This window comes from Pristiophorus japonicus, chromosome 7, assembly GCF_044704955.1.
Source record: "Pristiophorus japonicus isolate sPriJap1 chromosome 7, sPriJap1.hap1, whole genome shotgun sequence".
Lineage (NCBI taxonomy): Eukaryota > Metazoa > Chordata > Chondrichthyes > Pristiophoridae > Pristiophorus > Pristiophorus japonicus.
In genome coordinates, this window is record NC_091983.1 from 32,573,040 (window position 1) to 32,589,143 (window position 16,104).

Sequence of the window (16,104 nt, forward strand, 5' to 3'; positions counted from 1 at the left end):
GAAAAGGACAAAGATAGACCAGGAATAAAAGTTCTCAATTGGGGAAAAGCCAATTTTACTAAACTGAGATGTGATTTAGCCAAAGTGGACTGGAAACAGCTACTTGACGGTAAATCAGTGACAGGGCAATGGGAGGCATTCAAGGAGGAGATTGTGAAGGTTCAGTACAAATATGTTCCCTTAAAGAAAAAGGGTAGGATTAACAAATCTCGAATCCCCTGAATGTTAAGGGGCATACAGCTTAGGATAAAAAAAGAAAGGGAGGCTTTTGACAGATACCGAAGGCTCAATACTGCAGAAACCTTAGCGGAGTATAGAAAGTGCAGGGGTGAAATCAAAAATGAAATTAGGAAAGCAAAGGGAGAGCATGAAAAAATGTTGGCAAGTAAAATTAAGGAAAACCCAAAGATGTTTTATGAAAACATTAAGAATAAGAGGATAACTAAAGAAAGGGTAGGGCCTATTAAAGGCCACAAAGGTAATCTATGTATGGAGGCGGAAGATGTGAGTGTGGTTCTTAATGAACACTTTGCATCTGTTTTCACAAAAGGGAGGGGTGATAGAGAGATTGCAATCAGAGAGGAGGAGTGTAAAATATTAGATGAAATAAACATAGTGAGAGAGGAGATATTAAGGGGTTTAGCATTTTTGAAAGTAGATAAATCCCCAGGCCCGGGTGAAATGCATCCTAGGCTGTTAAGAGAAGCAAAAGAGGAAATGGCAGAGGCTCTGACCATGATTTTCCAATCCTCGCTGGCTACAGGTGTGGTGCCGGAACACTGGAAGATTGCTAACGTTGTACCACTGTTTAAAAAGGGAGAAAGGGATAGACCGAGTAATTACAGGACAGTCAGCCTAACCTCGGTGGTGGGAAAATTATTGGACAACATTCTGAGGGACAGGATTAATCTTCATTTGGAAAACATGGATTAATCAAGGATAGTCAGCATGGATTTGTTAAGGGAAGGTCTGACTAACTTGATAGAATTTTTTGAAGAGGTAACAAGAAGGGTCGATGAGGGTAGTGCATTTGATGTAATGTATATGGATTTTAGCAAGGCTTTGATAATGTCCCACATGGCAGACTGATCACGAAAGTAAAAGCCCATGAGATCCAAGGCAAAGTAGCAAGCTGGATTCAAAATGGCTTAGAGACAGGAAGCAAAGAGTAATGGTTGATAGGTGTTTTTGTGACTGGAATACTGTTTCCATTGAGGTCCCACAGGGCTCAGTACTAGGTCCCTTGCTTTTTGTGGTATATATCAATGATTTCGACTTGAATGTAGGGGGTATGATTAAGAAGTTTGCAGATGATACAAAAATTGGCTGTGTGGTTGACAATAAAGAAGAAAGCTGTAGACTGCAGGAGGATATCAATGAACTGGTCAGGTGGGCAGAACAGTGGCAAATGGAATTTAATCCAGAGAAGTGTGAGGTAATGCATTTGGGAAAGGCTAACAAGGCAAGGGAGTACACAATAAATGGTAGGACACTGAGAAGTGTAGAGGAACAGAGGGCCTTTGGAGTGCAGGTCCACAGGTAGATAAGGTGGTTAAGAAGGCATACGGAATACTTGCCTTTATTTGCCAAGACATAGAATACAAGAGCAGGGAGATTTACGAGTATTATGTATGTAACCTTCATGTAACTGTAACCTTCATGTAACAGCACTGCATACTATATACAACTAAGAAATGCACACCTTGACCACAGGGGGTGAACTTTCACTAGGGTTGTAGGGCTGGACAGGCGAATGGAACTCAAGGTAGACAAGTCCCCTGGTCCTGATGAAATGCATTCCAGGGTATTAAAAGAGATGGCGGAAGTTATAGCAGATGCATTCGTTATAATCTACCAAAATTCTCTGGACTCTGGGGAGGTACCAGCGGATTGGAAAGCAGCTAATGTAACAGCTCTGTTTAAAAAAGGGGGCAGACAAAAGGCAGGTAACTATAGGCCGGTTAGTTTAACATCTGTAGTGGGGAAAATGTTTGAAACTATCATTAAGGAAGAAATAGTGGGACATCTAGATAGGAATAGTGCAATCAAGCAGATGCAGCATGGATTCATGAAGGGGAAATCATGTTTAACTAATTTACTGGAATTCTTTGAGGATATAACGAGCATGGTGGATAGAGGTACACCGATGGATGTGGTGTATTTCGATTTTCAAAGGGCATTCGATAAGGTGCCACACAAAAGGTTACTGCAGAAGATAAAGGTACGCGGGGTCAGTGGAAATGTATTAGCATGGATAGAGAATTGGCTGGCTAACAGAAAGCAGAGAGTCGGGATAAATTGGTCCTTTTCGGGTTGGAAATCGGTGGTTAATGGTGTGCCACAGGGATCGGTGCTGGTACCACAACTGTTTACAATATACATAGGTGACCTGGAAGAGGGGACAGAGTGTAGTGTAACAAAATTTGCAGATGACACAAAGATTAGTGGGAAAGCGGGTTGTGCAGAGGACACAGAGAGGCTGCAAAGAGATTTAGATAGGTTAAGCGAATGGGCTAAGGTTTGGCAGATGGAATACAATGTCGGAAAGTGTGAGGTCATCCACCTTGGGAAAAAAAACAAAAAAGGGAATACTATTTGAATGGGGAGAAATTGCAACATGCTGCGGTGCAGAGGGACCTGGGGGTACTTGTGCATGAATCCCAAAAAGTTAGTTTGCAGGTGCAGCAGGTAATCAGGAAGGCGAATGGAATGTTGGCCTTCATTGCGAGAGGGATGGAGTACAAAAGCAGGGAGGTCCTTCTGCAACTGTATAGGGTATCGGTGAGGCCGCACCTGGAGTACTGCGTGCAGTTTTGGTCGCCTTACTTAAGGAAGGATATACTGGCTTTGGAGGGGGTACAGAGACGATTCACTAGGTTGATTCCGGAGATGAGGGGGTTACCTTATGATGCTAGATTGAGTAGACTGGGTCTTTACTCGTTGGAGGTCAGAAGGATGAGGGGTGATCTTATAGAAACATTTAAAATAATGAAAGGGATAGACAAGACAGAGGCAGAGAGGTTGTTTCCACTGGTCGGGGAGACTAGAACTAGGGGGCACAGCCTCAAGATACGGGGGAGCCAATTTAAAACCAAGTTGAGAAGGAATTTCTTCTCCTGGAGGGTTGTGAATCTGTGGAATTCTCTTCCCAAGGAAGCAGTTGAGGCTAGCTCATTGAATGCATTCAAGTCACAGATAGATAGATTTTTACCTAATAAGGGAATTAAGGGTTATGGGGAGCGGGCAGGTAAGTGGAGCTGAGTCCACGGCCAGATCAGCCATGATCTTGTTGAATGGCGGAGCAGGCTCAAGGGGCTAGATGGCCTACTCCTGTTCCTAATTCTTATGTTCTTATGTTGTGGGAGACACTCCTAGCCTGGTCTTTCAGGTATAAAAGGGGAAGCTCCACCCACCCTCATCACTTCTTGGTCCTGTGAATAAAGGTTAGGTCACAGTGTGACTTTGTCTGCAGAATGTGCCTCGTGTGAATTTATAGTGGTGTGTAAGGACACAACAACGAGGATGTTGCGGAGTGGAGAATTTTAGCTATGAGGAAAGATTGGATAGGCTGGGGTTGTTTTCTTTGGAACAGAGGAGGCTGAGGGGAGACCTTATTGAGGTTTATAAAATTATAAGGGGCTTAGATAGATTGGATAGGCAGGACCTATTTCCTTTAGCAGAGGGGTCAACAATCAGGGGCATAGATCTAAAGTAATTCGTAGGAAATTTAGAGGGGATGTGAGGGGAAATGTTTTCACTCAGATGATGGTGGGGGTGCAGAACTCACTGCCTGAAAGGGTGGTAGTGGTAGAAATGCTCACCACATTTAAAAGTACCTGGATATGCACTTGAAGTGCCGTAACCTACAGGGCTACAGACCAAGAGCTGGAAAGGGGGATTAGGCTGGATAGCTCTTTGTTGGCTGGCACGAACACGATGGGTCGAAATGGCCTCCTTCCGTGCTGTAAATTTCTATAATTCTATGATATTTTGGTACTGGAGAGAATTGTAAATGGGGTGGGTGGGGTAATAGAAAATAACCACATAAGGAAATAATTAGAAAGTGCAGACGATTTTATAAATGACAGTTTAATATTTTGGGGCCCTGAAAGAACCTCGAGACCAAGCTGGAGGCGAGCACAGCACAGGATTTACATTTGCTCTTCCCAGCTGGTCCCTGTGTCCTAGCACTGTTCCTGCTGCTCGTTCAACACTCCTCCCTCTTGGTGAGGGTTTACCGAGACCTGATTGGTGCCTAGAGCCGCCAGATGAGTGGCGTGAGCAGGGCTGATCTCGGAGAGCGAGGGGAATAGAGAGGAGCATTGGACTGGCATCAACTATCCACCAGGGCTCAGTGTGCAGCAGTGTGTGCACATTGAGGGACTATATATATCTATATATTAAACAAACAGGTATTAAACACCAGAAGCAACACCTACACACTGCAATCCCTGCATACATTCATGGGATTGATATCTTCAGTTATTGTGAGGCTGGATCTGCAACACACAATATTGTTTCCCTGGTAACAATTGTAAGGGTGGGATCAGTCATTCCGTGCACCGTACTGTTTGAGCGGCTGTATTTAACATTTATTACATAAGAGTAATTGAAGGAAGGCAAATTTCTCCAACTGTCTGGTGTTAAGGTTGCGGGGCGCCGGCTCCCTCGGCGGCCGGGAGGTGTCTGCAGTTCCCCCGCCCGGCTCGGCTTTCGGGCGCTCTCCAAGTGACTGAAGCCAGCCGGGCGTACCGTCAATAGGCCTGACCCGGGAGAGAGAGAGGGAGGAGGAAATCGGAGAAAGTGGGAGGGAGAGGAAGAAAGGGAGATGAAGAGAGAGGGAGGGGGAGAGGGAAAGAGGGAGGAAGAGAAAGGAAGAGAGAGGGAGAGGGAAAGAGGGAAGGAGAGGGGCGAGGGAGGAAGAAGGAGGGGAAGAGGGAGGAAGAGAAAGGGGGAGAGGGAAAGAGGGAGGAAGAAAGAGGGAAGGAGAGGGGAAGAGGGAGGAAGAAAGAGGGGGAGAGGGAAAGAGGGAGGAAGAAAGAGGGAAGGAGAGGGGAAGAGGGAGAAAGAGAAAGGGAGAAAGAAATAGGAGAGGGAGAAAGGAATAGAAAGAAAGACTTGCATTTATATAGCGCCTTTCACGACCACCAGATACCTCAAAGCGCTTTACAGCCATTGAAGTACTTTTGGAGTGTAGTCACTGTTGTAATGTGGGAAACGCAACAGCCAAGTTGTGCACAGCAAGCTCCCACAAACAGCAATGTGATAAAGACCAGATAATCTGTTTTTGTTATGTTGATTGAGGGATAAATATCGGCCATGGTTATGGGATTGTCCACCTGAGATGGCAGACGGGCCTCGGTTTAACATCTCATCCAAACGACAGCACCTCTGACAATGCAGTACTCCCTCAGTACTGTAATGGAGTGTCAGCTTAGATTTTTATGCTAGAGTCCCCTGGAGAAGTGTTCTGCCCTTCTGAGCCACAGCTGACACTGGAGTGCGAGAAAAGGGAAAGAGGGAGGAAGAGAGTGAGAATGGGGAAATAGAAATAAATAGGAGTAGGAGAGAGAAAGAGAAAGGAGAGAAAAGAATAGAAAGATGGAGCCAAGGAAAGAGAAATTGAGAAATAGAAGGGGCGAGAAAATGGAGAAAGACACAGGGAAAGAGAGGAGGAGGGGAGAGAGATGAGAGAGAGGAGGAGAGGGGTATCAAGGGTGGAGAGAGAGGGAGGAGAGAAGGTAAGAGGGAGGATGAGAGAGGGAGGGACAGAGAGTGGAGGATGAGAAGAAAAGGAGAGAGGGATGAAAGAGGAAGTAGGGAGGAGGGGAGTTGAGGGAGGAGGAGGTGAGGGAGAGAGAGGGTGAGAGGGAAAAGGAGAGGGAGGGAGAGAGGGAATGGGGGAGGGAGGGAGAGGTAGGGGAGAGAGAGGGAGGGGAGGAGGCTACGACTGGCACTATCTGTGGTTAGTTGGAGCTGTGATGTGACGTTGCCAGGACTATAAAGCAGAAACTCAATCACATGTTGCTCCTTCCCCTGTGCCCTGGTCCTGTCATCTCTCTCTCTCTCTCTCCCTCTGTTTCCTGCAGTGGGTTGTCAGGCTGGGAGAGGGAGCTGAAGTTCAGTCTCTGGGCGCCGCTTCTCTCTGAGAGGAGGAGCATTTTCTTTTTTTTCTCACTTCTGCTGTCAGGATTTTTATTTTCCGCGAGGTGAGTGAGGCATTGCTGCATTAACGTTCTTGTGAGTTCAGCTACTTAATATGTATATGTACAAAATGTTATTTTGTGTTGTTCCACAAGAAGGCGACTCAGTGGGAGTGATGTTGAATGCAGTTTGGCTGGGGAACCGTGTGTGTAACAATTCCGGGCAGCGTGCATTCTCCAGCACATATGCTTGAAATAATTTGTATTTCAATCGTTGAGATAAGTACAGGGTATATGTGTTTTTGGATTTGCGCTTTGTTTTCTGCCTGATGTCCAGAGAGGCTTTAACCTTCTTTGCACTGATTGCAGCCAAAGCAGTGTTTCTGCAATATATTTGTCTTTGTTACTCTGGCGGAGAAAAGCAATTTTGCACCTTTTCTCTCGGGGCTTGCTCTCCCCCACCCCCCATTTTAACGTGATTCATTTGCAATCGTTTTGATGAGCTACGAGTCTATGTTGCGATTTAATATTTTTAAGTGGCACCTAAACGTCAATCTGGCAACGTTTAGTGTTTCTGAGATATTCATATAACTATACACGATTTGAGATGCTGCAAAATTAGCAAGGAAATGGCTTTTGAATAGTTTAAAAAAAAATGGCAATAGTGTGTGATGTGTAAAGTTTTTCATGTGATATGAAGGTACAACAGTCGCAAAAACGTTCACCCCTTCTCCAGGATACTGCAAGAACTGACATTCCCCCCATTATGACGAGACAACATTTTTCCATCCAACTACATAGTCAAAGTCAAGCTAACTTTCTGAATGTAGGTGAAACATTTTGTGCCAAGGTTTGGTCTGAATCAGGGATAAAGCTTTATTTTGGCACAGGCACGGTATTTTTTTAAAATACTGAATGGTTGACTTCTATTAGAGGGGCAAAACTGGTCTGATCCAGGATTCAAGGTTATTAAGGAAATTCAGGGAGGGTCCCGGAACATCAGATACAGTTAGGATCTGTGGTCATATCACAGCAAATATCCAAGTTTAAAAGTTTTAGTTCTGGCAACTGGTTGAATAGGAATAGTAAACGACTAGTCCTGAGTTCAGTTACTATAAAGATACAAGTTAGGGACAATTTTTCTTCTGATAGTTTTCTGTTTATTTGCGTTCACCCCCACCCCAAAAAAAGCAATCCCTTTTTATAAAATGTCCCACTATTCCAATTTTAATGTTGTGCTCCCCTTCCAGTTCAATTTTCAGTCTATATGTTTGCATCAATATTCTGGCACAGATTAGTGAGAATGATAAATATTTCTAAGCAGAATACTTCATGTATACTTCTGTATATTTATAGTATCTGCTATGGCTCAGTCGGTAGCACATGTGCCTCTGAGTCAGAAGGTTGTGGGTTCAAGTGCCACTCCAGGGACTTGAGCACCTAAATCTAGGCTGGCACTCCAGTGCAGTGCTGAGGGTGCACTGCACTGTCGGAGGTGCTGTAAAAGATCCCATGGCACTATTTCGAAGAAGAGCAGCGGAGTTATCCCCAGTGTTCTATATTTATCCCTCAACCAACATCACAAAAAAAAAAGATTATCTGGTCATTATCACTTTGCTGTTTGAGGGAGCTTGCTGTGTGCATATTATCTGCCCTGTTTCCTACATTATAACAGTGACTACACTTCAAAAGTACTTAATTGGCTGTATAGTGCTTTGAGACGTACAGTGGTCGTGAAAGACGCTGTATAAATCCATGTCTTTCTTTCTTTTCCATGGTTCTTTGGATCAGTGAAGTAATATTGTCTGCTGGTCCTGATCAAAAATTATCAGATCATTGAACCAGTGGAAATTTTGACTTTTCAGTTTCGTGTTCTTAATCCAAAGAGTAATTACAAATCCAGATATGAGCTTTTGGACTTTGTAGTGTGCTTTTAGAATAGATTTTGATCATCTGGAGCACTGCTTTCAGTTTTGGGCACCGAATGTCAGGAAGGATATATTGACCATTGAGGCAATACAGTGCAGATTAATAAATGATCTCCTAGTAAAGGATCCTCAAGGAATGAGTGACCATAATATGGTTGAATTTCAAATGCAGTTGGAGGGTGAGAAAGTTGGATCTCAAACCAGGGTCCTAAGCTTAAATAAAGGCAACTACAAAGGAATGAAGACAGAGTTGGCTAAAGTGGACTGGGAAAATAGATAGTGTGGGACGGTTGATGAGCAGTGGCAGACATTTAATGAGATATTTTATAACTCTCAACAAAAATTTATCCCAATGAGAAGGAAAGCCTGTAAGAGAAGGGATAACCATCCGTCGCTAACTAAGGAAATAAGGGATGGTATCAAATTGAAAACAAGGGCATACAATGAGGCCAAGACTAGTGGGAGGCCAGAGGATTAGGAAAAGTTTAAAAGCCAGCAAAGAAAGACTAAAACAATAATAAAGAGAGGGAAGATAGATTATGAAAGTAAACTAGCACGAAATATAAAAACAGATAGTAGGAGTTTCTACAGGTATATAAAAAGGAAAAGAGTGGCTAAAGTAAATGTTGGTCTCCGAGTGGATGAGACTGGAGAATTAATTAATAATGGGGAACAGGGAAATTGAACAAATACTTTGTATTGGTCGTCAACGGTCGAAGACACTAAAAGCATCCCACTAGTGGGTAATCAAGGGGATATAGGGAGGGAGGAGCGTAATACAATCACTATCACTAATGAAGGAATACTAGGTAAAATAATGCCCTGTATCATAGTGTCCTAAAAGAAGTGGCTGCAAAGATAGTGGATGCATTGATTGTAATCTACCAAAATTCCCGGGATTCTGGGGAGGTCCCAGCGGATTGGAAAACCGCAAATGTAACGCCCCTATTTAAAAAAGAAGGCAGACAAAAAGCAGGAAACTATTAGCCTAACATCTGGAAAATGCTGGAGTCCATTAATAAGGAAGCAGTAGCAGGACATTGAATCATGCTTTTATAAATCAAGCAGATTTTATAAAATGGTTTTATGAAAGGGAAATCGTGTTTGACAAATTTACTGGAGTTCTTTGAGGATGTAATGAGCAGGGGGATCCAGTGGATGTAGTGTATTTGGATTTCCAGAAGGCATTCGATAAGGTGCCACGTAAAAGATTACTGCACAAGACAAAAGTTCACAGGATTGGGGGTATATATTAGCATGGATAGAGGATTGGCTAACTAACAGAAAACAGAGAGTCAGGATAAATGGGTAATTTTCCGGTTGGCAAACAGAACTAGTGGGGCCTCAACTATTTACAATCTATATGAATGACTTGGATAAAGGGACCTAGTGTAATGTAGCCAAGTTTGCTGATGATACAAAGATGGGTGGGAAAGCAAATTCTGAGGAGGACACAACAATTTGTGAAGGGATATAGACAGGCTAAGTGAGTGGGCAAAAATTTGGCAGATGGAGTACAATGTGGGAAAGTGTGAGGTTATCCACTTTGGCACAAAAAATAGAAAAGCAAATTATAATTTAATTGGAGAAAAATTGCAAAGTGCTGCAGTACAAGGGGACCTGGGGGTCCTTGTGCATGAAACACAAAACGTTAGTATGCAGGTACAGCAAGTAATCAGGAAGGCAAATGGAATGTTGACCTTTATTGCAAGTGGGGGTAATTAAAACATATAAGATAATAAGAGGGCGCGACAGGGTGGATGCAGAGAGGATATTTCCACATAGGGGAAACTTAAACTAGGGATCATAATCTCAGAATAAGGGGCCACCCATTTAAAACTGAGATGAGGAGGAATTTCTTCTCTGAGATTTGTAAATCTGTGCAATTATCTGGCCCATAGAGCTGTGGAAGCTGGGTCATTGAATATATTTAAGGCAGAGATACACAGATTTTTGAACGATAAGGGAGTGAAGGGTTATGAGGAGCAGGCAGGGGAGTGGAGCTGAGCCCAAGAACAGATCAGCCATGATCTTATTAAATGATGGAGCAGGCTTAAGAGGCCAAATGGCCTACTCCTGCTCCTATTTCTTATGTATGTTCTTATGACCTGTCAGTTCAACATCAGTTGTGGAGAAGTTATTGGGTTCTATCATCAGGGGTCGGATGACTGAACACTTAGACAAGTATGAGCTGATCAAAAAGAATTAACATGAATTTATGATGGGTAGGTCATGTCGGACGGACCTAGCTGAATCCTTTGAGTAGGTCTCAAACATGGTAGATAGAGAAGTGTCTATGGATGATTTCTATATGGACTTTCAGAAGGCATTTGATACTGTTCCGCACAAGAGATTATTAACGAGATTAAAAGTACACGAAATTGGAGGTAACCTTGTGACAAGGGTTACTAATTGATTGGGAGTTAATTACGTATATATTTCCCAACTCCTCTAAAAACAGTTTGCAATTGTTTACCTCAGCCGTTTCCCTTAAACAAATCTTTCTTTACTTACTGTTATCTTTAGCAAATAGACTTGCTGCCCCTGTCTTATTACCCTAAAACTAAACCATTCATTGGTGATGTCATTACTAACACTTATTCCCTTACACTGACACTTTACATTTCAGAAAACAAGCAATGCATTCTTTTTACCATACTTCAAAGTCATCCTGTTTATATCTTGGAAAGCCTGACAATGCATTCGTTTTACGACACTTCAATGTCATCTTGTTTCACAAAGAAGTTCGACTGTTAAACTTTTAACTCCCCAAGATGTTCAACCTACATCTCTCCAGGATGTCTAACACATCATCATAGGCAGTCTCTCGGAGTTTTGAGGATGACATTTAGAGACCGCATGGATGAACTACAACAATTGTACATCCCTGTCTGGCGTAAAAATAAAAAAGGGAAGGTGGCTCAACCGTGGCTATCAAGGGAAATCAGGGATAGTATTAAAGCGAAGGAAGTGACATACAAATTGGCCAGAAATAGCAGCGAACCCGGGGACTGGGAGAAATTTAGAACTCAGCAGAGGAGGACAAAGAGTTTGATTAGGGCAGGGAAAATAGAGTACGAGAGGAAGCTTGCAGGGAACATTAAGACGGACTGCAAAAGCTTCTATAGATATGTAAAGAGAAAAAGGTTAGTAAAGACAAATGTAGGTCCCCTGCAGTCAGAATCAGGGGAAGTCATAACTGGGAACAAAGAAATGGCAGACCAATTGAACAAGTACTTTGGTTAGGCTTTCGACAAGGTCCCACACAAGAGATTAATGTGCAAAGTTAAAGCACATGGGATTGGGGGTAGTGTGCTGACGTGGATTGAGAACTGGTTGTCAGACAGGAAGCAAAGAGTAGGAGTAAGTGGGTACTTTTCAGAATGGCAGGCAGTGACTAGTGAGGTACCGCAAAGTTCTGTGCTGGGGCCCCAGCTGTTTACATTGTACATTAATGATTTAGATGAGGGGATTAAATGTAGTATCTCCAAATTTGTGGATGACACTAAGTTGGGTGGCAGTGTGAGCTGCGAAGAGGATGCTATGAGGCTGCAGAGTGACTTGGATAGATTAGGTGAGTGGGCAAATGCATGGCAGATGAAGTATAATGTGGATAAATGTGAGGTTATCCACTTTGGTAGTAAAAACAGAGAGACAGACTATTATCTGAATGGTGACAGATTAGGAAAAGGGGAGGTGCAATGAGACCTGGGTGTCATGGTACATCAGTCATTGAAGGTTGGCATGCAGGTACAGCAGGCGGTTAAGAAAGCAAATGGCATGTTGGTCTTCATAGTGAGGGGATTTGAGTACAGGGGCAGGGAATTGTTACTACAGTTGTACAGGGCCTTGGTGAGGCCACACCTGGATTATTGTGTACAGTTTTGGTCTCCTAACTTGAGGAAGGACATTCTTGCTATTGAGGGAGTGCAGCGAAGGTTCACCAGACTGATTCCCGGGATGGCGGGACTGACATATCAAGAAAGACTGGATCAACTGGGCTTGTATTCACTGGAGTTCAGAAGAATGAGAGGGGATCTCATCGAAACGTTTAAAATTCTGACGGGTTTAGACAGGTTAGATGCAGGAAGAATGTTCCCAATGTTGGGGAAGTCCAGAATCAGGGATCACAATCTAAGGATAAGGGGTAAGGCATTTAGGACCGAGATGAGGAGAAACTTCTTCACCCAGAGAGTGGTGAACCTGTGGAATTCTCTACCACAGAAAGTTGTTGAGGCCAATTCACTAAATATATTCAAAAAGGAGTTAGATGTAGTCCTTACTACTAGGGGGATCAAGGGGGTATGGCAAGAAAGCAGGAATGGGGTACTGAAATTGCATGTTCAGCCATGAACTCATTGAATGGCGGTGCAGGCTCGAAGAGCCGAATGGCCTACTCCTGCACCTATTTTCTATGTTTCTATGTTTCTATTCTTGATTGGCAGGATGTGAAAAGTGGTCTTCCTTAGGGATCTGTACTGTGGCATCAATCTTTCATCATATATATCAATTACGTGGGTGAAGGAATAGATCGTTACATATCCAAGTTTGCAGATGACCATAAGTTGGGAATCAAAGTAAGTTGTGTAGATGGCAGTAGGAAGTTACAAAGGGATAGCTTTAATTAGTTGGAAAGACTGTGGCCGAATATGGGGAAGTATGAGTTTAACCACTTTGAATCCAAGAAAGACAAATAAAAATATTTTCTTAATGGCGAGAGACTAGGAAATGTGGAGGAGCAAATAGATTTGTGTGTCCAGGTACACAAATCATTAAAAAGCTTGGACAGTTGCAAAACAGCTAATGCAATGTTGGTCTTTATCTGAAGGGGGCTGGAATACAAAAGGTTGGAAGTTATATTTCAGTTGTACAGAACCTTGGTCAGATCCCTCCTGGAATACTGCGTTCAGTTTTGGAATGATGTACCTCAGGAAGGATATATTGATCTTGGAGGGAGCGCAGCATAGAGTCACTAGAATGATACTGGGCTGAAGGGGTTAAATTATGAGGACAGGCTCCATAAAAATGGCTTGTATTCCCTTGAGTTTAGAAAGTTGAGCGGTGATCTAGTTGAGGTGTTTAAAATGATAAAAGGATTTGATAGGGTAAATACAGAGAATGGGGAAATTCAAAATAAGGGGGCACAATCTTAAAATAAGAGCTGGATCATGTAGGAGTGAAATCAGGAAGCATTTTTTTTACACATAAGAGTTGTAGAAATTTGGTACTCTCTCGCTCAAATGCCCATGGATGCTTTATCAATTGAAATTTTCAAGACAGTTCGATCGTTTTTTGTTCGGTAAGGGTATCCAGGGATATGGAGCAAAGGTGGATAACTAGAGTTGAGGAACCATGATCTAATTGAATGTCAGAACAGGCTTGAGCTGCCAAATGACCTACATCTGTTCCCATCTTTCTATGTCAGCGGCATGTCCTGAGCCCTGTTTTTCTAAAAAATAAGTTAGTATAGTAATATTTGAAACTACGATAGTTCATTCCCCATTGACCGTCATTTTGTATGGATTACATAGAAACATAGAAACATAGAAAATAGGTGCAGGAGTAGGCCATCCGGCCCTTCGAGCCTGCACCACCATTCAATAAGATCATGACTGATCATTCACCTCAGTACCCTGTTCCTGCTTTCTCTCCATACCCCTTTAGCCGCAAAGGCCATATCTAACTCCCTCTTGAATATATCCAATGAACTGGCATCAACAACTCTCTGCGGTAGGGAATTCCACAAGTTAACAACTCTCTGAGTGAAGAAGTTCCTCTTCATCTCAGTCCTAAATGGCTTATCCCTTATCCTTAGACTGTGTCTCCTGGTTCTGGACTTCCCCAACATCGGGAACATTCTTCCTGCATCTAACCTGTCCAGTCCCATCAGAAGTTTATATGTTTCTATGAGATCCCCTCTCATCCTTCTAAACTTCAGTGAATACAGGCCCAGTCGATCCAGTCTCTCCTCATATGTCAGTCCTGCCATCCCGAGAATCAGTCTGGTGAACCTTCGCTGCATTCCCTCAATAGCAAGAACGTCCTTCCTCAGATTAGGAGACCAAAACTGAACATAATATTCCAGATGGGGCCTCACCAAGGCCTTGCACAACTGCAGTAAGACTTCCCTGCTCCGATACACAAATCCCCTTGCTATGAAGGCCAACATACCATTTGCCTTCTTCACTGCCTGCTGTACCTGCATGCCATCCTTCAATGACTGATGAACTGTGACACCCAGGTCTCGCTGCACCTCCCCTTTTCCTAATCTGCCGCCATTCAGATAATATTCTGCCTTCGTGTTTTTGCCCCCAAAGTGGATAACCTCACATTTATCCACATTATACTGCATTTGCCATGTATTTGCCCACTTGCCTAACCTGTCCAAATCACCCTATAGCCTCTTAGCGTCCTCCTCACAGCTCACACCGCCACCCAGTTTAGTGTCATCTGCAAACTTGGAGATATTACACTCAATTCCATCATCTAAATCATTAATAAATATTGTAAACAGCTGGGGTCCCAGCACTGAACCCTGCGGCACTCCACTAGTCACTGCCTGCCATTCTGAAAAGGACCCATTAATCCCGACTCTCTGCTTCCTGTCTGCCAACCAGTTCTCTATCCACGTCAGTACATTACCCCCAATACCATGTGCTTTGATTTTGCACACCAATCTCTTGTGTGGGACATTGGATGTGGTATATTTGAAAAGTTCAAATATACCACATCCACTGGTTCTCCCCTGTCCACTCTACTAGTCACATCCTCAAAAAGTTCCAGAAGATTTGTCAAGCATGATTTCCCCTTCATAAATCCATGCTGACTTGGACCAATCCTATCACTGCTTTCCAAATGTGTTGCTATTTCATCCTTAATGATTGATTCCAACATTTTCCCCACTATTGATGTATAACTGGCTAACTGGTCTATAATTACCCGTTTTCGCTCCCTTTTTTAAAAAGTGGTGTTACATTAGCAACCCTCCAGTCCATACGAACTGATCCAGAGTCGATAGACTGTTGGAAAATTATCACCAATGCATCCACTATTTCTAGGGCCACTTCCTTAAGTACTCTGAGATGTAGACTATCAGGCCCTGGGGAGTTATCGGCCTTCAATCCCGTCAATTTCCCTAACACAATTTCCCGCCTAATAAGGATATCCTTCAGTTCCTCCTTCTCACTAGATCCTCGGTCCCCTAGTACATCCGGAAGGTTATTTGTGTCTTCCTTTGTGAAGACAGAACCAAAGTACTTGTTCAGTTGGTCTGCCATTTCTTTGTTCCCCATTATAAATTCACCCGAATCCGACTGCAAGGGCCCTACGTTTGTCTTCACTAATCTTTTTCTCTTCACATATCTATAGAAGCTTTTGCAGTCATTTTTTATGTTTCCGGCAAGCTTCCTCTCATACTCTCTTTTCCCCCTCTTAATTAAACCCTTTGTCCTCCTCTGCTGTATTCTAAATTTCTCCCAGTCCTCAGGTTTGCTACTTTTTCTGGCTAATTTGTATGCCTCTTCCTTGGATTTAACACTATCCTTAATTTCCCTTGTTAGCCACGTTTGAGCCACCTTCCCCGCTTTATTTTTATTCCAGACAGGGATTGATTGGCCAACCTTAGATTGGTTTAAAAAAAACTTCGTAGGCCATGGTAATGCAGAGTTCTGTACTCGACCTTTCTTCCCCATCCTGATTCACCTTCTGTAATGTACCGAATTTCTCAGCATACCAATTTTAATGTGGAGTTTTGTTGATCCGTTGGCACTGGTCACTTTGATGATTGTTGTAATTCTGTGTTTATTTTGGTATCAAGTCTTTTACTAAATACTGAAAGTATCAGATCACCAATAAAATGGAACACTTTTATTTTATCTAGTACTTTAATAAATATATAGACGCACATGAGATTTGGTGATTTTTGCACCAAATTTACTAATCATTTGCACCTAGTTTATAGTTGAGGAAAGAAACTTCCAGTAACACTTCCACTGGAGTCTTGGCTCGCTGTTTCTGCTAACTCTGCGTAAATT

The 16,104-nt window shown here is 42.9% G+C and overlaps 1 protein-coding gene across 1 annotated transcript in view; it reads left to right on the forward strand.

Annotated features, from left to right (window-relative positions):
- The first annotated feature begins 6,042 nt into the window (after positions 1-6,042).
- Positions 6,043-16,104, forward strand: part of elovl5 (ELOVL fatty acid elongase 5) — a 148,375-nt gene continuing 138,313 nt past the window's right edge. The window contains exon 1 of the mRNA XM_070884896.1: positions 6,043-6,209. The gene's annotated coding sequence lies outside the window, so the exon portion shown is untranslated. The remainder of the gene's footprint in view (positions 6,210-16,104) is intronic.